Source organism: Carassius gibelio, chromosome A4, assembly GCF_023724105.1.
Source record: "Carassius gibelio isolate Cgi1373 ecotype wild population from Czech Republic chromosome A4, carGib1.2-hapl.c, whole genome shotgun sequence".
Classification (NCBI taxonomy): domain Eukaryota; kingdom Metazoa; phylum Chordata; class Actinopteri; order Cypriniformes; family Cyprinidae; genus Carassius; species Carassius gibelio.
The window spans coordinates 10,451,307-10,474,814 of NC_068374.1; the positions used below are offsets into that span (position 1 = coordinate 10,451,307).

Here is a 23,508-nt window from a genome sequence, read left to right on the forward strand (position 1 = left end):
AAATTATGGGGTAAATTTCATTAGGGTGGAGTTTAAATGCATTGTTGTTTGAAAATACTATGTTTTTTTTTTTTTTTTTTGACAACATGAAATGTTACAGTTGTTCAGCTGTTTTATTGCTCCGTGACAATGCACTATAACCAGTCAAGTTCATACTACAAGATTTGTTCTTTTCTGAAAGCATTAGGAAAAAAAACTAAATGTAAACATTAACACATTAGTAATTGATGCATGACAGTTAATCCCGTCATACTGACATGGTTAATTCCAACTTTTAATGAGTTTAAAATGTTTACAGTGTGTTAATGCATAAATTAAATGCTTTTTCAGATATTACTGTTGTCTGATTCCTGATCAACAAATACAATGTCTTTCTGATATGCACATATTGTTACAAACTGCTCCGAGACACAAAGTTTGAGGATCCAAATGCAGTTTATTTTAAGTGTTATTCAGAATCGTAATCAAAATACAGGCAAAGGTCATACACAGGCAGGCAATCCAACAAACAGAAAAGTCCAGAGGGTGAGGCAGAAATAGGAACACCAGGACACGGGCAGAGATCAAGAACCAGGAACAACGTCGACTAAAACGCTCAGAAATGCAGTGGAATAACGTACCAGACTTCGCAAAGAGAAGACTATGATTCACCAATCATTTGTTTTACAGCAAGAATGGTTTCCATGTAGACAGATAATGCATCTGAGAAAGGTACATCCGGGTTTGGTAGTGTTGCCAGCTCTTCTTCGGTCAAGCCTCGAGGCAGATCCAACACAGGAACATGAACACCTTCTGCTTGTTGCCCTTGAATATCTTCCCTGACTTCATCATCAATGTCAATCTACAACAGTTTCAGTATGAATAAATAATTTAGAAAACTTAATTAAAAACAAATTAATTGATCAGTACTTAAGTTTACATTTTTACTCTTAGATTTTTCATTGTCAATTTATCAGTGAAGAAATAAATGGGAAAAAAAAGGACCATCCTTCTATAAAAGTAAAGTAATTAAAGGTGCCTTATGCAACTTGGAGCCACCTATAGGCAATTAGTTTAATTACACTTGTAATGGTTACTGAGTTTGATTGACAGCTTTGCCTTTATTGACGTTTTTAAATCTGAAACGTCCAAAAAGCAACACAATGGTCTCTTTTGCAGAGATCACAATGAATGTTTGCGAACTAACTAGCTAACCTGATGAATGGGGTATTACATTACTGTACCTGTCCAATAGAAACGTGGCCAACTCTGCATCGCTCTTCAATCCAAATGCAAACCTCATCTGCTGCCATCTGACAAACGCCAAACCCAGATTTACTCTGGTTTTACTCCGGGCTTTATCTGATGCTCTCTTTGCATTGCTATATTATCTTTTTTTTTTTTGGCAAGCTCTGTCGCTAGTAGGGCTTTCGTCCGCCATTACTTTAACAAAATATTGGGCGTGTTTGTAACTCTGTGTACCTGCCCTCAAAGCCTGTCATTGGCTATCACCTCACACACACCCTTACAAATGTACAGGCCACAAAACGTCCCGACTCCAATATATGCTGGCTACCAAGGCAGTGGGGGGAATGTCAGTTCTGACACTCTGCCAGATACTATGTTTTAGGGTGTACTCACACTAGGCACGGTTGCCATGAACCGGGCCCGAGTACGACTGCCCCCCCTCCCCCCTCCCCCCTCCCCCTCTGGCCTGCACTCACATATAGGGTTTCAGCATTCGTGCCGGAACACGCTTACGTCATTATGGTGCGACGGTTTCGGGATAAACAGGAAGAGCGGCGCTCTCTGAACACAATGGAGTCCATCGCTCTGTTTTCTTTGTGGATAATTTTGTGTTGTTTGGTCCACAGCCTGTTGTTAAACAGATGTGTCGCCTTAGTGGCGCGAAAATTTTCACGTAATCGTGCTGCTCGTATGAGGATGTTTGCAAGGTACCAGCTGAAGTGCAGCAAGGACTTTGCAGTTTTTAGTTTTTATGCGTTTTGCACCTCTCCCGTAGACCAAAGCGACCCTTTCCCTGCCATGTTGGTTTTGGAGCGTCGCAAAACCGTGATGCAAAGCGTCCTTTTCCGTGCCCCGGCACGGTTAGCGCTCACACTGCATGCGAACCGCGCCCGAGTCCAACTGAACCGTGCCCTGGCCCACCTCTTCCAAGCGGGCCAGGGCCGGCCAATCGAGCCGCGCCCGGGCACGATTCGGAGCACTCACACTAGTAAAACGAACCGCGCTTTGGTGGTCAAACGCACTCGGGCACGGTTCAAACTGGCTAGGGTGAGTACACCCTTAACGTTAGCTGATGACATATAAGGGTTATTATTGGATATTTTATTATGGAACAAGTTGCATAAGGCACCTTTAACTAAACCCACTGCATAATTACCTGATTTGAGCCTTCCTTCTCATGATTTGACCAAAGCTGCAGCGGAGTTCTGTTGCCAGCAGATCTTAGACTGTGACTATTCCAGGCACTCTGAAATTCTTGTAGATGCCTCTGAATTTGTGGTATGTAAGACCAGTGCAACAAATCCACTTCCTGGTCCGGATTATGCCATCCTTCATCTTCCAACCGACGATAGGTGGTGTAGAAGAGGTCTGTTACTTGGTCAAAGACATCTCTCCACAACCGCTCAATTCTTACATAAAAAACAAACAAACTTCAGTTAAAAAAAGTTCAGTGAAGGAAAATGCTATTCATGTGGCTACAAGGTAACAAGCTTTCTGGTTGTGCACACTTCTTTCTGTGATGTGTGACTGTCTGTTTGCTCCTCTGGTTCTTATCATGAAGCGGGCAACCATTACATTTTCTCCCCCCTTGTCAGAACGCACTCTAGAGGGAACACCATATGTTTGTACAGCAGACAGGAAGCTTTGCAGCACTGTTTGAGCCTTGTTGTTTGTGGCAACTTTTAAGTACACCACAAGCCAGGAAAAACCATCAATTCCCCCATGGATAACAATTCTCCATCTGCAAATTTAAGTATTTAAAGTTTTTCATTTAAGAATACAACATGTATTAAAAAATAACTTGTCCCACACAAGCACACAAAGACTATATGCAATGGCTACAACATTGAACATGATTTTGTGTCCAATAGTACAGGAAAGGTTTTAAGGAATGGCTTTCTTCCTACACCACATATTCACTTATGTCAATAAAAGCATAACATGAAATCATTACATATAACAAGTAGGGCAAGATCAAGCATGCAGACTTTTTTGCATATATTCTGATAATCTGAAAGAATACAAGACTATTACACTATAATTGGTAGCTGAAAACATAAAACAAAACAAAATATTTGATAAAACTTTGTGACTGATGGGAATTTTATTTTGTAGACATATGTAAAGGATTATATTTAGGTGTGTAAGAGAGCAGATTATGTGTGACCCTAGACATTAGCAAGATTATCCATTAACTTTACCAAAGAAATGCTTAACACCAACTGAATAAGTTTATGATTCCCATCAATGTGCCACACACTGTTGGGAGCTGGTACACTGTAACGTCGGCGTCGGGCTGTCCTAAGACGTAACCTGCGCAGTTCCATTCTTTCCGGATCTACTTGTCTTAATGATGCTAAAACCCTGTGTTCTGCAACAGATTATAACAATAATATTCATATGTTAGATCTTGCATTTTTTTAAGAGAAACTGCACATTTTGGATGCCTTTTTTTAGCAAGTTTTACATCATTTAAATCTGACTCAAATGAACTAGCGGCGCATTGTTATTTCTTGCATAGTGATGGCTATCTATGTTCAAGTACATCAGATACATACAGATGAAGTGTAATTAGACTGTATTTAAAACATACAGTATATGACTCACACATTGAGTAACTGCGCTCAATTTGTGCTGGTTTGATTTAATCTTCCCAGTAAAGTGAAACATAACTTGGCTAGTGATTTGACAGTGTCACTCGCCACTGTAATTTTTTTACCCACATTTGCCTGCCCAAATAGGAATAATGCCCAAAACATACAAAAAGGAATTTTGTAAAGGTGTAAATGGAAAAAGCCAATGGTAGGGATGCACCAAAATGTATTGATTTTTAGCCAAAAGAAAAAAGGCCAAGAATATCTGTTAATTTCAAACGCGGATAAGACATTAAAAATGTCATTAGAGATAAAATGTTAATATTTGCTACATTGCTACACTATCCCTCTCCAAACACGATCAGATCCACCGGACATTTTTGCACAACAATTATAATGTTCAAGAATGGCGCCTCAGAAGCCCACAGAAAGCGGGATAAAGCCTTGATCTCAAGGTTCAAATTGAGGCGACAGTTGATTGGTTGCTCCCACGTGTGTACTGTCCAATGGCATTTTTTTAACTCGATTGACAAATGGATAAAGAAAAGCTTTTGGCAAAACGGCAAAGAAAAGCATCTGGCAAATAGAGAGAGAAAAGGAATGCCAAATGCTTTTTTAAAAAAAAAAGCGATTTAACTTGTGCATTTAAATTATTTATTAATGTACTTTTTATTGTTTTATTAATCCACGTTTAAAAACATGAAATACATAAACAGTTTAAATGTGTCTATTTATTCATATATTTAAAATGTTTATATATATATATACACACACACACACACACATAAGCCTAAACAAAGTCAAAATGTCCTCCTCGGGAAGTCTCCCAGGGCACTTATAGTTTTTTTTTTTTTTTTTATGTTTTAATGTTAATAATAAATTAATGTATTAATAAATTAATGTATGCCTTACTGATAGCAGAGATACACAGAGAGTGACTATGTGTGAATGACTAAATAAGACAACAGTGTTTGCTGGGTTTGAGACTTTATCCCAAGAGGATGTCTGAGTCACAGATAAAAATAGCTTATTATTGTAATACCGTAAGTAATACAGGTATAAGTAAATGACAGACCTTTCATTTTTGGAAAAATTAGCGCTTTAAAAATTAACTAATGACTTTAACTTGATGCATGAATATGCAGCTTTAAACAAATTAAAGTGTACTTACATTACAAAAGATGCAGTGACCTGTTCCTAGTGACTCTTTACATCAATGAATATCAGTGAAATATTGCATATATCAATACAAATTAAAAGTTATTTTAATTTTGACAACATTGAGAAGAGACGCAGGATGACTGCTAAGTTGATCACTTACAACAGTGATGTCCTGGAGGACCAGCATCCTGCAGAGTTTATCTCCTGTCCACACACCTGATCCTGAAGACCTCGATCAGCTGCTTCAGCAGCACAGGATTGAGACAGGACCTTAACTCTGCGATCAGGACTAGAATAGAAATAATTAAAAAAAATATATATATATATGGTGTATGGTTTAATATCTGAGAATGGATAAGGGAGAAAAAATAAATGATCACTTAAATATTACATAGGTTTGTATGAATTAATGTACATACAAATTAACTATACAGTCAAGATAAATCTATCAGTTATGAACAGCCATACATTAATGATAACGAGATTTGATAAGCGTATCTAGCCGAGGTATTGTATTATGCTATATTAATCTTCGTTTATGTTGCTATTTAGGACTTTATAAGAGACATTATACGGACTTAACGTAACTCCATTAGACTACGTTATGTACGTTAGGCCTAACGTTAATGCTCGCTGTCAAACAACAAGAAGACAAAAAAGGAAATGAAACCCAATAAACACCGCAATGGACGTAAAAAATGTTAATTTAATGAATTCATGTGAAAGGATATATTACCAGAGATTACGTTACATCAGAAAACGATCGGAAGTCTGCCGTTAAAACCGTTGGTCATTTAAAAAAGCCCCTAGCAACATTGTTAATCAAAATTAAAATGTGTAAATTAATTCCTATTAAATAATTAATTCACAACTATTTTGACTAATTTTAAAAATTGTAATGAAAAATTAAGAAATTAACTGAGAAATTTAAAAAGCTTACCTGGTTGAGCGGAGCTGGTCGGTATCAGTTGAAGTCGGAATGACAGCTCATTAACTATGCAGAGTTCCGGCAGTTCCTGCTCTCATTGGCTAGAATTAATCACGTGCTGAAGAGCTGACGCAAATTTGATATATTATATTATAAATTTTTTCCTTCCAGAAATATTTAATAATTAAACGATTGATCATGAATTGTATGCAAAATAAATAAATACATTTATTTAACCTTTTTTTTTTTTTTACATAATATGTGTGTGTGCTGTGTATATTTATTATGTGTATATGTTTATCAATTTTCACTGGCTACAAATTGCTGCTCACATTAAATTCAAGGTATTGATGTTTGCATACAAAACCAACACTGGCTCTGCACCCCTTTAACTAAATTCATTACTTCAGACTTATGTGCTTCTAGAAGCTTGCGTGTCACTTTTACAGACTTTTAAATTAAATGTTCCCTCCTGGTCGAATGACCTCCCCATCTCAATCCGAGCAGCTCAGTCCTTAGCTATCTTCAAGAATCGGCTTAAAACACATCTCTTCCATCTTTATTTGACCCTCTAACTTTAGCACTCACTATTCTAATTCTATTCTTAAAAATAGTTCCCCATTTAGACTTCAACTCTATTAATTTACTTGTTTTCTCTTGTTTTCCCACAGTGGGCTTGCCCACAGAAAACCATCATGGGGGCCCAAAAGGGCAAACCTGCTGTGGGCCCGCATGGGCTAACCCACAAGGGGCCCAAAGCGGGTTTTGTGTGGGCAAGCCCACAGTGGGCTTGCCCACACGAACCCCGGTTGGGGCCCCCTGTGGGCAAAACTGCTGTGGGCCCCGCATGGGCTAACCCACATGGGGCCCACGTGGGTTTATTGTGGGTTTGCTCTGCCCACACTGTCCCACAGAAAACCCGCAGTGGGCCCGCGCGGGCATGTTTGCTGGGTAGTGTCTCGCGAGATTTTAACTGGGTTTCCTCTGTTTCAAGCCATTCAATTGGCTGGTAGGTGCTGATGTCGATTCAACTGAGAAAATTGATCAGCGTCATGGTACAAGCGAAGTCTGAATGGAGACCTGCGCTTGTGCTTTTGCCAGGGTGTCATCGTCACAAAGGTGAAAATGTTTACCTGTTAACTGGCCATCATATACGTTTAGTGCTTGTGTAACTTGATCCGGGCTACTGTTATTACATTAGCTCAGAGCCTCTGTTCATGGTTGACTTGCCTTACATTTCTCAGAGCTGGTGGGTCTAAATCACAGGAGGGGTCTAAACCAATCCGAGATAGCCTTACGACATCCAATAATACAGCTAACTTGTAGGAATGAATGAAAAATAGTGAGCAATTTCGAAAAGCTGCCGAGTGTAAATCGTACTTGTTATTGCGGTGTAAAATATGAGTGAATGAGTGCACTTGATAGCATCCACTTAGTTTTAGGACCACCACAAATGGGTGTCCCTTGAAAACTATACTATTTGAGGGTACAGAGTGATGGATTTTAGATTCAGCGCAAGTGCTATGTATAGCAACGTTTTAAATTTCTACGTTATATTCCTCAGTACCGATAGGCCTAAGCCAATCAGTATTGAGCAGAGCAGCACTTCAGATTTTCCCGCCTGACCGGTGATTCTCGCTCAGAATGGCGTCGAAGTGAATTTGATGACGTACATCAGCTGTTTTCGCGAGGGGAAAAAAAACGCCCTTAACATTTCGGTATTTAGTTTTAGTTAGGTTGTTTGTATGTAAGTGTATGTGTTTACATGTATAATGATTCTTATCTCTAATATAATTAAACTTAAAATACCAAAAGGCTGATTAATCCAAATAAATGTTACTTACCAACCACTTGACGAACTGACGACAAACTACAAACAAACTTAAAGACGACTAATTAACTTTTAAAACAACAGTAGTAGAAACAGATTTGTAATGAATGAACAGGAACTTAATATATATAACTGGTTCTATTTACAGGTTATTAATGTGGGGAAAATAATCAAAAAATGTTGAGGGTACAGTAGGCTGAGGAAATCACAATGGTTATCTGATACAAATCACAACGGTCATCGCATATATGTAGCCTACGGTCACGTGACATTCATTCGTATATATTTTTTATTATTTTTCCTGAGCTTAATACAGGAAACCCAATGTGTTCATGTTAAGAGATGTTATAATTAGGGCCGGGACTCGATTAAAAAAATTAATCTAATTAATTAGAGGCTTTGTAATTAATTAATCGAAATTAATCGCATATAAATATTTGACCTGAGAACAGTGAGAAGTATTTTTTTTTCTCATGGATTTATAGTATAACATTGAATAATGACTGAATACATAAGCTTAAGCAACAAAATATTGTTTATTTTTGTTCAACCAAGTCTAGCAGACCAGTGCAATTTTTGCCATGAAGTGTAACAATAGCATATTTAGAAACAATTTAGAAATACATTTCAGAAATTCAGGAAGCTTATAGGTGCTGGAACCTTCTGTAAAGAGTTTTTTAGGTAAAACACAATACTGTCAATTGCATTCAGAACATTGGAAACACTGACTATTAGAAAACATCTCTCTGTTGCTTCGGAGGCCATAACATACTAAGTCCAACTCTCAATAACCTTGGCCAAAACAATAAAGAGTTCAACATAAACTGTTGCACCAACAAAATAATACATAGTTCAACATATGTTTTGTGTTGAGGTGATACTTGAGGCTCGATGTATTGCGGTGATATGCGAACGCTAGTTGGTGCTCCAGTATAATCGATCCGCCGAAACTCATCCAGTGAGAAACGTTCCGCGGTGCAAAAATAAGTTATTAAAAATGCGTGAATTTTTTTTTCTGTAATTAATTAATCTTAGTTAATGCGTTATTTTTTGTGTAATTAATTAATCTCAATTAACGCGTTAAAGTCCCAGCCATAGTTATAATTATTGCTATAGTTTAATGGTTTAATATTGCTTAGAGTGAGGGTTATCTCAAGGATATAATGTCAAAGGTTACTTGTTTGCTACCTCTGTTTTTATTTGTAAATGTAATGGGTGTGTAGTTTTTCACCATATGTTGAAGATATTTTAAAATATATATTTTTTTTATTAGTTATTATATTTATTAGCCATTTTTAATTTAATTTGACAATACTAAAAGAGTATGAAAATATTGAAATCTCTCAGTGTGTCACATTACACTTGCCCTGAATATTTCAGTGCCACACAATTTGCCATAGTGGCAACGGTAATTTTTATTAAAAAAAATTTATCTTCATGAAAATGGATATTTGGCAGTAAAGCGCTTAAGTTAAGTTGGGATGCGAATATAAATGTGTTTAAACAACATCTGTGTTAAATGTAAAAATAAATATATGAAAATATTTAGTATTCTGACAGCTTATCTGAGTTGGGTCTTTATAGCCTTTGCTTTTCTTTATATTTGCTCATTAAAATTTAGCATATTCCATAGAACTAAACATTTGTAGGTCATGGTAGCCACAGGTAAAACCATTAATGGCTATTTCTATTTCTTTTCTATACAAGTCTGGTATTCATGAAAAACAGTAACCTGAACACATTTAGTATGGAGAAAAATGCAAAAATTACCATAGCTTCATAACAAAATTTTTTTATTATATTCCATTATTTCTGTAACAGTTAATACAGGCTTGAGTCGTGTCTTACTGTGGATGTCTGATGGCAAGTTGGATGTAGTGATTTTTACAATGCCAACTCACAGATGTTTTATTGTTATTATTAACTGTGTATTATATTTATTCCTTTTGATATATGAGTGATGTGTGTGGCACACTTTTTCTTTTTCTCTAGTTTCTTTGTTTCTGCTGCCTTGGCTGCACCATCTGTGGAAACCAGACCTGGTGAGGACCCTCTCCTCCATCCTCTTATATCACTCGAACAAGGTAATAAACTGTTAAAATTTAAATTAAATTAAATTAAATGTATGCATTTAGCAGACAACTTACAGTGAATTCAGGCTATCAATTTTTACATATCATGTGTTCCCAGGGAATCGAACTCCCAACCTTGCGCTTGTTATCGCAGTGCTCTACCAATTGAGCTACAGGAGCACTTTAAAAATATTACGTGTGTGCATTTAGAATGTGCTCTTTCACTGCATGATTCAGTCTATTAAAATACATTCAGAATGATCACCAATTAAAAGACATGGGGGCAGAACATGTGTATATTAATACCCCTTAAATATAGTTAATCAATTTTGGTAAATTTCACATGGCAGAGTGCCTTTTTTCCCTCAAAAAATTACAATATACAAATGTAATCGGTTGTTGTTTTTTTTAACAACAGTTTCATGAACTATACGTTTTATTAAGAGACTTACATTTTTGCACTATTTCGCCAACAAAAATAATTCCAAACAAAGTCACAGTGCTGTTTTGTGTCTCTAAGCAACATGATGGCTTTTCATTGCTGAATGAATCAACTGTTTAAATTACTCGTTTATTAACCTGTTAAATGTCACTCACATTTTTGAAGATAGACATGAATGTGCATGATACAAACCTAAATTTTTATAATTCATGACTGAAAACATTTTGTAACATGATTTTGATGTGCCATTCACATGGTAATGCAATGTCTGATTTTAAAATGGGTTTTGAAGGACGAATTTTGAGATTTTATGTTTTCAGTCAATATATAACTTCTGATGATTTCTAAAATGTGATAGAGAAAAAGGCAACGAGGAAGTCTTTTTTTTTAAACAAAGGTCAAAGCTCCTTTTGTAATGTAGATTTCTGAGGGTGCACTCTTCTCATAAATTCATCTATTACTTTTCCTACATAATGTTTAACAAAAAATATTGGTAAAATAGATATTTGGGAGTCTTAGACCTTTCCAACGATATATAGTTTGTCAAGATTCGATTAGATTTGATTGTAATATAGTATAGTCAACGTAGGCGTCCCGTATACGGGACGGGGTGACATTTAACAGGTTAAAAGTTACCTGCTGTCACCTACTGGTGGTTTTTAATGTCACATTTAAAGTATCTTCCTTTTTAATTCAATTACATTCTTTAATGCTTTCATCTCACATGTCTATTGATGTAGTTTTAATATATGTTTAAGGCAATTGTTAGTGTTTTATATATATATATATATATATATATATATATATATATATATATATATATATATATATTTACAATCTTATGTAGGCCTGTTTTTTTTAAACCAAACAGTAGATCTTGTAACAGTTTAGTGACTTTAGATTTGAGGAAAACAGGGCAGGTCTTAAAACAGATCTACTTCTGTCACTATAATATTTACAGCATTAGCTTTCTACTCATTTTAGAGAATTCTGTTACAAACTCATCCATGTCCAGTTCATGTGTTATTGCTTTTTCATGAGCTAAAAGCACAAGTTTTTTTTTTCCTCTCATGAAGCATTGTTCGCTGGAATGGTGTCAAAATTCTTGCCAGAGAATGAAGCAGTAGAGACACCCATGACCATAGCAGATACATACAATTTATGAAGACCTGCAAATGCATCTTTGTATTCCTGCGAGAGTTTGCAAACAGCAGTACATTCAGCATCAGATGGAAGTTTTTTGGACAGCATTGGTTTGGCAACAAAAATTTCATTCTGAAGTTCATTTTTTGCAACCCCTGCAAGACTACAGAGAGGTTCAAGCAACTGGATTTCAAGAAATTTGTTGGATTTTGCTATTAAACCTGAGAGGGCTTGCATATCGAGTGAGAATCATGCCAAAACCTCACACACAAAATGTGTTTTACTCACACCCAACGATTCACAAACAAACTCAGTGTGGTTTGCAAATACAAAACATCACTCACAAACTTATGCATTTTGTTCTGCAAATAAAAAACGTAGCTATCAAACAAATACAGTACATTTTACATATACAAAGAAACGTATTTCTTCCATGACAAAAATATCCTCCAAGTTCTAAAATCTTTCAAGTACAAAAAAAAAATCCTTCAATAAAAAAAAAATCCTTCAAGTACAAAACAAAATCCTTCAAGTACGAAAAACAGTCACGTGACTTTTGCCACAAATTTTCCGCCTTGCTGATCCACACGCAAATGCCTTCAGATCCACACACATGCTAGTAAACTGTCATGTAATTCATACTCCACAACAGCAGGTGGCACTGTTAGCGACTTGCTTGGCGCCGCCAACGACATGGAAACAGAGGAGAAGAATAAACGCTAGCGTGAGGGACGTTTTGAATACGATGAGCGGCCAACAGGTGAGTTTGCAGTCATTGCTGGTGAAAAATCAGCCTGAAGGGGTTGTTATTCTCTATAACAACTGCCTCGCTATACATGATCCCCCTTATTACATTGCTACCTACAAAATAAATAAATAATTTGACACAAAATATTGATTTAAAAATGAGTTGATTGATTTTACATGAATACATGAATTACTCCGGGATATTGGTTTGTTTGAACTTAGAGGGAGAGTCAGCCACATTAAAAAAGTTAACATCTTAAGTCATTTGTGGATTAATGCGTATTAGAGAAGCGAACCGTTTAAAACGATTCAGTTCGATTTGGTGAACTGGATGCTTCATTCGCGAACCGGATATCCAGACTGCTTTGTTTTGAACTCTCTCTCACACAGACACGGAAGAGAAGACAATGCTGAATGAAGTCGTCGTTTTGCTATTTTTGGACCAAAATGTATTTTCAATGCTTCAAAAAATTCTAACTGACCCTCTGATGTCAAATGGACTACTTGATGATGTTTTTCTTACCTTTCTGGACATTTCAGTAGACCGTACACACCGAGGCACTGAGAGCTCTCGGACTAAATCTAAAATATCTTAAACTGTGTTCTGAAGATAAAAGGAGGTCTTACATGTTTGGAACAGCATAAGGGTGAGTTATTAATGACATCATTTTCATTTTTGGGTGAACTAACCCTTTAAGCAAAAATAGATAGTACATAAATTTTTTCCCCTACAGTACCGAAAGCAGAACCGATACCGTCAGATCTTACCGATACTACGGTCTTTCATAATTTAGCCCCGGGGCCATTTTAATACCAGGTTTCGGTACCCATCCCTATATAAGTCACACCTGAGTATAAGTCGCATCAGTCCAAAAATACGTCACGAGGAGGAAAAAAACGTATATAAGTCGCATTTATTTAGAACCAAGAACCAAGAGAAAACATTACCGTCTACAGCCGCGAGATGGCGCTCTATGTCTTCAGTGTAGACTACAGGAGCATAGAGCAGCATAGGGCGCCCTCTCACGGCTGTAGACTGTAGTGTTTTCTATTGGTTCATGTCTCTTAGTTCATTTCTCTTGGTTCATGTCAAAATTATTTTGATAAATAAGTCGCACCTGACTATAAGTCGCAGGACCAGCCAAACTATGAAAAAAAGTGTGACTTATAGTCCGGAAAATACGGTAATGAAATAAATAAACTTTTCCATGACATTCTTATTTATTGTGATTCACCTGTAAATTAATAATTTTAAAGAAGAATGACTATAAACACAGATTTAATTTAGTAACCAAATAATCAGGTCGTTTTACTTCCAAGCTGACTAAATTTACTCATGCAAGATGGACCCACATAATGGCAGAGGATAATATAAATCACACTCAAAGAAAATAAAAAAAAATTAATACAATGAACCCAAATAACAAACTTCATACATAGTCGCTCAAGCATGAAATACACATGTGAGTGATGGTGAATATATTTCCACTGAGTAAAACTGCCAGGAATGGCCTAGTTGGCATGAAAAATAAACAGACCAAACAATAGTCATGAGCCAACAACCAAAGTGAACAAAAACAAAATAAACAATTTGCAAAAATAAAATTTCAAGCCAGGGAAAACAGTGATCAATTGAGCTGGAACGAAACAACTCTTTGAGACTTTAGCAGAACACACACACCATTAAAGGGCTACAATCATCACCATGTGCCAGACCTGACCTGTTAAAAAGAGATGGTCTTCATCCCTCCTGGGGTGGCGCCACTCTTCTCTCTAGAAATATGGCAAATAGTCTTAGTGTTTATACTTGACTAACTGGGGCCCAGGTCAGGAAGCAGACAGACTGGCTAAACCGACCGTCTGCTAGTTGCCTCACGTCACAGAGGTCAGTTAATTCTCAGTACATAGAGACTCTTTCACCTAGATATCACACTATAGAGACTGTGTCTGTTCCCCGAACTAGAAAATACAAAAAACATACAAACCAAGTTAAGATGAACAATTTACTTTACTTCTAAAATTGATACAATTAGAGATAAAATTGCAACCATTCAGCCGTCAGCTACAGTATCGCATCAGACAGTGCACTATAGACCCCCTGAGGAACAGTTCCACTCATTCTCTACTATAGGAGAGGAAGAATTGTATAAACTTGTTAAATCATCTAAATCAACAACATGTATGTTAGACCCTATACCATCTAAGCTCTTAAAAGAGGTGCTTCCAGAAGTCATAGATCCTCTTCTGACTATTATTAATTCCTCATTGTCATTAGGATATGTCCCCAAAACCTTCAAACTGGCTGTTATTAACCCCTTACTAGTAACCCCCCTTTTTTGGCATGGAGACCGAAATTACATACCCAAAATAAAAAGGTTTCTGCTCATGATTCTTTCTGACTAGATTCATAATCAACCTTTGTTCACAAAGCTGACACTTTAAAGTTTACTGTTCAGGAATCAGAATCATTCAGACTGTTATGATAATAGAGATATATAAGCTCAAACATAAAAACAAAAATAAAAATATTAAAAACATATGTTTTAAATGTATTTAAAAAAATGTTGATGTAGGAAATGAGTTTGAAAACACAGTGTAGCTAAGGCCACAAGTCTTCCAAGACTTCATAAAAAATTTCATAATCGAATCTGTAAAACTGTGAATTTTATGAAATATTTTCTAAGGCCATGTCATGTGTGTTTTTAGAGAAGGCTAATCAGATTGATTTATGGCCCTTGTCATCTCTGTAAGATCTCACATGTAAACTCTCCTGTTCTCTTTGTGTATGTTTCACTGTTGAAAACTGCCCGAATCATGATTGTATTGTTCTCACCAAACGGTTCTTTCACACCTCCGCCAAGTATGACACATTATCCGCATTATTCTTTTATCATTATTCTTTTGTTTTTATTCCACCTTTATTAGCCTTGATTGTGGTTTTTCAGGCTTTACAAAGCAACAAAGCAGCGATCTCACTTCAGTCTCTCTTTGCATTTAACCCTTATTTATCAAAAGTCTTACTATAAAAATACAACAAAACATTTTCTTACGACCTTACGTGAATTATTGAGACAAAAATGCATTATGAAGAAGAAAAGCACCTGCTATTAGTAGCATTGGTGCTAACGTTAGCATCAAGCTACATCTGACAATTTATGAAATTATTAGTACACTTTTACTCAAAACTCACTTTAAACCCCGATCGAGTGTTTATAATAACTTCCTTTAGCGATCAGGGGTGGAATTTGGTCGTTTACTGTTGTAAAAATATGTTATTTGTAGCCTTTTTCATCGCTGCACAAGTTAGCATTTCCGATGTACATTTTCGATTTTTTTTATAAAAACGCCCCAGATCTCAAGAAATTCTCATACCAAGCTTTACTATCGTAATCGCGGGTTTATTATTCGGATATTTTGTGTGTACAGAGGTGTTTCAGTGTTGTTTTGGCCAGATAACTACCAGGAAGTGTGCAGGAAGCATGTGACACGATGGGGCGGTGTCCAGATATGAAACTCTAAGATTGACGTTTGAAAGACCCAATCAGAGTCTGAGTCACACACCGCACGAGCTGTGACTACTGCACGCACACAGAGATCGCTGGGAGAGGCTGTTTATCATCTGATCGCGTAAATCCGTGGAAAATGAATAGAAATGACGATTCTGTCACAAGAAATATGAAGTAAACATCAGTAAATATATCCATATATCTCCGCAGATATGCATCTTTGGTCTGTAAATCCTTATTGACGCTGTTCAGTGAGTCTATGTGAACACAAATAAACCGCTCTTGACGTGACTGAATATGAGTGAGTTGTGAATTTCTATTCAAAATGTGGCATAATACGGATTTATTATTTTGCACTCCTGACATAAATCACTAAATATCTGTCACTGCAACAATGTTTTATCAAAATATTGGTCAAATATCGAAGCTTGAGTCTTTAAACTTTCCATTGATGCACAGTTTGTCCAGATGAAGTAAGACAGTGATGTTTAATGTGCTGTGAAAGTGAAACAATAATAAACTGGGGCCGTCAGCGATGTTTGCACGCAAAGGGGTTAAGCCTCTCATCAAAATAACACAACTTGACCCCAAAGAACTTGTTCATTATAGACCAATCTCCCTTTTCTGTCCAAGATACTAGAAAAGGTAATATCCTCACAATTATATTCCTTCTTAGAGAATAATGGTATATGTGAGGATTTCCAGTCAGGATTTAGACCGTATCATAGTACTGAGACTGCTCTCCTTAGAGTTACAAATGATCTGCTCTTATCATCTGATCGTGGGTGTATCTCTCTATTAGTTTTATTGGATCTTAGTGCTGCGTTTGACACAATTGACCACAGCATTCTTTTGCATAGACTTGAACACTTTGTTGGCATCAGTGGAAGTGCATTAGCATGGTTTAAATCGTACTTATATGACCGCCATCAGTTCATAGCAGTGAATGAAGATGTATCATATCAATCACAAGTGCAGTATGGAGTAACTCAAGGCTCAGTTCTAGGGCCGCTACTCTTCACGCTTTATATGTTACCCTTGGGAGATATCATCAGGAAACATGGTGTTAGCTTTCGCTGTTATGCTGATGATACTCAGCTCTATATTTCCTCGCAGCCCGGTGAAACACACCAATTTGAAAAACTAATGGAATGCATAGTCGATATAAAAAATTGGATGACGTGTAATTTCTTATTGCTTAATTCTGAAAAAAGAGAGGTGTTAATTATAGGACCTAAAATTCTACTTGTAATAACCCAGAACACTGTCTAAGACTTGATGGTTGCTCTGTCAATTCTTCATCATCAGTTAGGAACCTAGGTGTGCTACTTGATCGCAATCTTTCCTTAGAAAGCCACATTTCTAGCATTTGTAAAACTGCATTTTTCCATCTCAAAAATATATCTAAATTACGGCCTATGCTCTCAATGTCAAATGCAGAAATGTTAATCCATGCATTTATGACTTCAAGGTTAGACTATTCTAATGCTTTATTGGGTGGTTGTTCTGCACGCTTAGTAAACAAACTACAGCTAGTCCAAAATGCAGCAGCAAGAGTTCTTACTAGAACCAGGAAGTATGACCATATTAGCCCGGTCCTGTCCACACTGCACTGGCTCCCTATCAAACATCGTATAGATTTTAAAATATTGCTTATTACTTATAAAGCCCTGAATGGTTTAGCACCTGAAGGATCTCCTTTTACATTATAATCCTCTACGTCTGCTACGTTCTCAAAACTCAGGCAATTTGATAATACCTAGAATTTCAAAATCAACTGCGGGCGGCAGGTCCTTTTCCTATTTGGCGCCTAAACTCTGGAATAACGTACCTAACATTGTTCGGGAGGCAGACACACTCTTGCAGTTTAAATCTAGATTAAAGACCCATCTCTTTAACCTGGCATATACATAACATACTAATATGCTTTTAATATCCAAATCCGTTAAAGGATTTTTAGGCTGCATTAATTAGGTAAACCGGAACCGGAAACACTTCACATAACATGTACCTTCTATCTACATCATTAGAAGAATGGCATCTACGCTAATATTTGTCTGTTTCTCTCTTGTTCCGAGGTCACCGAAGCCACCAGATCCAGTCTGTGTCCAGATCAGAGGGTCACTGCAGTCACCCGGATCCAGTACGTATCCAGACCAGATGGTGGATCAGCACCTAGAAAGGACCTCTACTGCCCTGAAAGACAGCGGAGACCAGGACAACTAGAGCCCCAGATACAGATCCCCTGTAAAGACCTTGTCTCAGAGGACCACCAGGACAAGACCACAGGAAACAGATGATTCTTCTGCACAATCTGACTTTGCTGCAGCCTGGAATTGAACTACTGGTTTCGTCTGGTCAGAGGAGAACTGGCCCCCCAACTAAGCCTGGTTTCTCCCAAGGTTTTTTTTCTCCATTCTGTCACCGATGGAGTTTCGGTTCCTTGTCGCTGTCGCCTCTGGCTTGCTTAGTTGGGGTCACTTCATCTACAGCGATATCATTGACTTGATTGCAAATAAATGACAGACACTATTTAACTGAACAGAGATGACATAACTGAATTCAATGATGAACTGCCTTTAACTATCATTTTGCATTATTTTACACACTGTTTTCCAAATGAATGTTGTTCAGGTGCTTTGACGCAATGTATTTTGTTTAAAGCGCTATATAAATAAAGGTGACTTGAATTGACTTGACCAACGCTATAAAGATAGCAGGACTGGAAAACCTGTTCAATCTCACTCTCAGCTACAGACACGGTGCAGATATTCTTGTATGGTGTCACTTGACTGTCAGAAAGAAACCAGCTGAGAATTTTGTAATTCCCAAAAAAGACAAACTGGTGTGTGGGTTTGTAAGTAACAACAATCCCCCAACTAGTGTCAGCACAACAAACAAGTTTTACCAGGAATTCAGAAAATACATCCAAGTGACTTTGTTTGGGAAGACTTACATAAAGTTTCTGGATTATAAGGACTACTGTCCAACATGGCTAGCTGCAAATGTTATCTTGCCTCTGAGAACTTCATCCACAAGAACTACATCACTGAGAAGTTAAATGGACCGTCCCTGTGGTGTTGGGTCCTCCGAGAAGAAACTATGAAAAATGTGCTCACGCCGAGTCCTTCATTCATGTCAATGACTTCCCAGATGCCAGATGTCACTAGCCTGACTCTCATAGAAAAGAGAAAACAAATTAAACCAAATAAAGCAAAAATACAGGCTGTAATGCCATGAATTTATACTCCCAAAGGGACAATGTATCCTGGGTAGTGTTAATTTTGTCAGCTAATTTAATTTTAGTTTTAGACCTGTGTTAAAATGTCCTTGTTAGTTATTATTATATTAAGTCAACCATATACTGTTTAGTTTTAGTCAACTAAAAGTCTCAACATTTTAGTCTAGTCTCAGTCCAAGATGGCCATAATGATCTCCCTATAGTTGACATCATCAGAACACAAAATGTAAAAGAATAAGCACACGTTAACAACATAACTAGTTTAATGCGAGTTAAACTTGATCAGTTACTGTTAACCTCAAAGCATTTTTAGCATAGATTTAGCTAGCTATCTATAACCATCCAAACATGGTTTTAGGTAGATGTTACATATGTAACATTACATAGACATCATGCACAGAAAGAAATGTTAAAGGGATAGTTTACCCAAAAATCCTCAAGCCATCCTAGGGGTATATGACTTCCTTCTTTTAGACGAATCCAGTCTGAGTTATATTAAAGGGGTCATATGATTTTGCTAAAAAGAACATAATTTTGTGTATTTGGTGTAATGCGATGTGTTTATGTGGTTTAAGGTTAAAAAAACACATTCTTTTCCACATAATGTACTTTATTGTTTCTTTGTGGGAGTGAAAGGTGAACTGATGTAGCTGGTCTCAAGGTCACGGATGTCGATCCCCTTGGGGCAAGAGGTCAGAGGTCAAACAGGAAATCATCAATCAAAAACTTGATGCTTCTATTGTAATTAAAGTTGGTTACATTTTTTCCCAAATGTGTGGTTTCACCCACTCTACCCTAATACCATATCAAATATCTTTGTATAGATATTAACATATGAATATGCATATACAAATTTTACAAAATGATATTTACACACATTAAATTAGGAATGCAGCTCAAGATAACAGTATTATTTTACGGTCACTCTTCCTCCTGCACTAACATGACTGTATCTAGACGCTGTAAATTTAGCTAAGGTCAAATATGATGTGTGAAAAGTGTCATGTATTCAGTAACTGATAAGAGGAAGTGTGCTGAAGAAGTGTTAAGACAGACTGTCGCCTCATACTCTGCAAAATTCTTGTTGTTTATAGAAGTCTGTACTTGAGTGTAAAGAAGTTAATGACATAATGAAGTGCTGATTGAGCATTAGTGATGAACACCTGCTGTTAACAAGAAGAATCACTGAATAAAAGAGAAACAACTGTGACTGACTTCCAGCCGTACAGCCTTCGATTAGATCAACTATATATTAAATCTGATAATAACTCAGCAGAGGATGATTAAACTTTAAACAGCTTTCCCAGCTTCACTTATTCATACACCGTTTGACTTGATTTCTTTTGCATGTCTACAGGTTCATATTGAGAATGAACAGAGGTTTATCTCTAGTCAATGCTGAACTCTACTGCAGTCAGTCAGAAGAGGGACACAGTCTCGTCTCTCGACGTCTGTCTCAGTGTCACATACACAGAGTATGTTTTCAGTCATATTTCTGAATAACTTTTGTTAATCGATAAATAAGATTTTCCCAGTACATCCTCCACAGCAGGCGTATGCAGTGGTGAATCTGTGATGAAATAAAGGAGTGTGAATCAGTGTCTCAGACATGCAGCATTATTACAGTGGAGAATATTAGTGTACCTCCAGAAATGAACATTAAGAGAATTACTCTGGTGTCATGTGTGAGTTAATGAGGCATGTAATTAAACACTTGTGTCTTTACAGATACAGAGTTTGGTTTATTTCTGTTATTTCAGCAGTCAGATGTGTTTCATTTGCTGAAGCTGTTGGAGCTTCAGCTGCTCAGATTACTGTAGATCTGGTGACTCTTAACTGCAGTTTTACTTCACATTTAAAGCCCTTGATCTCGAGGTGTGTCACTGAATCATGGGTAACATCTCCTCCATCACCACAGCAGTTCAGATGGAAATGGACTTCAGATCAAGTTTTATAAATTACACAATTTAAGTGTTTTATCCATCTTTATGTTGACAGTCACATGAAGAGGATGAAAAGGGGATCTGCTGTTAAAGAGAGTTTTCTCACGAAATGTGAAGTGAACCACCAACAGCAGGTTTTTTTCAGACCACGTCTGCAGTTTCTTCATCACACATCGAGAAACACAAACCCAGCTCACTTCCTTTAGTCTGTTCTGAGAAAACTCTCTTCAATAAAGTCTTCTTGTCCAGTAAACAGTATATTTGTCTTACTTTACAAATATCTCACAAATGTACACAATTAAAGCTGCAATTTTTTTCATATTAAATTATATGAAAGGAAGTAGGGCTGGGTGATAAATCGACTTTAGCGATTAACTCGAATCCACTCAGGGCTCAACCCTCCCCGCACGTCTGAGACAGAGACATGCTGCCGAACAGAGGATGAGCGGAGCGTGTGATTCTGACTGGAGCGAGGAGAGGATATTTTTAAGAGTCTGAGTGTCGTGTTTTCTCCAAGAGCCTCCATCACGAGTACAATTCATGCCAACAGCCTGTAATATAACTGCATATTCAGCAAGAGTTCATGTTAAACATATTTAGCTATAGCATGATCAGGTTATAATGACTGCAAGAGTCGAGCGAGAAGGAGTTTGTCTGTTTCTTTTGCTGATTATTTTCAGGTTAAAGCATGATTTAAACAGATAAAGCACAGTCACACACAATCGCTTTAGCAATAATGCGTTCAAACAAATGTAATCTTACAGTGCTACTATGTTATCAGTAGGCTATTTTATTTTGAAATCTTGAAGAAATTAATCGATCTGTTTAGATAAAATAACTGACACAAATGTAGTTATTTTCCTCACAAATAAAATTTGCACAGCAGAAAGCAGCAATTAAAGATTTAATGCTTACAGTGTTATTAGTTTGGCATGTGATAGGGAAAAAAAGTTTACACACAATAGCCTAAGCCACTTTGAAAGTCTCCTGTAATTTTAAACATAACATTTCAAACATACTGAAATACTTTATCCACGGAGTGAAGGCGGCAGTGTTTCTGGTATCAGTGCGCAGGATTGGAGTGAATATTAAATGCTCTGAGCGCGGAGGGGAAGTTGTTGCTGCTCACAGACTCTGCTGCTGAGTGAGAGAGATGTTTCACCCAACGAAATGAAGACGACCGGAAAAAAAAAAAAAGATATATAAAATATATACAAAGAACATTTACAATTATTTACATGCAAGAATAAAAATGATCCTGCTTGGAAGAGGGAAGAGTGAGAGAAAAAGTGAAGGAGAGGAGAAAGGAGAGAAAGTCTGGTTCATTGTCTGCAGAGATTGCTGCCTCTTTTAAAAAACTAATCTTGTTGCAGATTAAGCAGAAATGGAAGCTTTAGCCTAAGTTCTGCCAGGAAGACTCAATCACTTCGTCACCAATTACCTTCATCATTATCCAATCACGTCCTTATACTCCTGTATAAAAGATCGCACTTACACATGTTTGAGTTCGCAGATGCCGACGCGACAACAACCGCAGATTCTGACGTGATTGTTCCTTGCTCAAGCCGTTGCGTTTATTCATTTACTTGCTAATTAAGTTTGTGTCCCGCAAACTATCTAGAGTTTGACATTCCTCTAAGATGCACACAGGATCGTTGGCTTAGCTCCGTGTCGCGGTGATTATCTGCAGTCGTTTGTGTTGGATGATTTACAAGCTTTTCTCGCCAGAGGATGTGAACATTGGCAGAGTTCCGTGTGCTTTCCAGGCCAGGGTTGCCAGGTTTCTCAAAACCGCCAGTTACTACTAAAAAAAAAAATAGCCCAATCGCGTTCAAAAGGGATTTAGCGGTAGAATTCACATTCTAGGGGCTATATATGACACTATTGGGGTCACCTCAAACCCCAGACAGAAATAGCAACAAGCAGAAAAACAGGTGCGTAGCAGCCATTTTAAAAGTGGGGGGGACAGCTGTATGGTGATTTGACCCAAAGCTGATGTTCATAATAAATTCTAAATAGAATACCATTTGGCATTTTACTTTTTCAAATTTGGGAACATGACATGATAGCTTACAGGAACCTATTTTTGTTAAATCATACTCGAAATTAAAAAATACTGCAGGACTTTGAGACCAATGGGAGACCATCTATAATTTTTTTTAAATAAAGATATTTTATGATATTTACAATATTTCAGTTGCACTACATTTGAACAATAACTGTTTTTTTTAACAGTTGGACAAAAACAGGTGTTAAATGAGTATACAGATTACATCTACAGTAATTTTATACAACATACATTTTATGAAAAATAAGAGACAGATAATCTGTGAAAAAATCAAGCTCCTCTGGCTCCTCCCAGTGGTCCTATTGCCATTTGCAGAAATACATCACTCCCGGTAAAAAACAACCAATCAGAGCTGCGGTCCGTAACTTTGTTTGTGTTCAAAATGTAGAAAAATGTATATAATAAGCGAGTACAACATTAATCTATTTTCCAAACCGTGTTTTTGGCTTGTCCTGAATCACTAGGGTACACCTATAATAAGTGTTTATATTCGGACTATTTTAGATTGCTTCGGGGATACCGCGGCGGAGTAACCCAGTACCTTTGTGATTCTTCATAGACATAAACAGAGAGAAGTAGATCCGGCTACGATGTTCTTCCGCAAG

General features: G+C 37.0%; 1 pseudogene; it reads left to right on the top strand.

Moving 5' to 3' along the window:
- Positions 1–9,393: 9,393 nt before the first annotated feature.
- Positions 9,394–18,821, top strand: LOC127970526 (4-galactosyl-N-acetylglucosaminide 3-alpha-L-fucosyltransferase 9-like; annotated as a pseudogene).
- Positions 18,822–23,508: the final 4,687 nt, after the last annotated feature.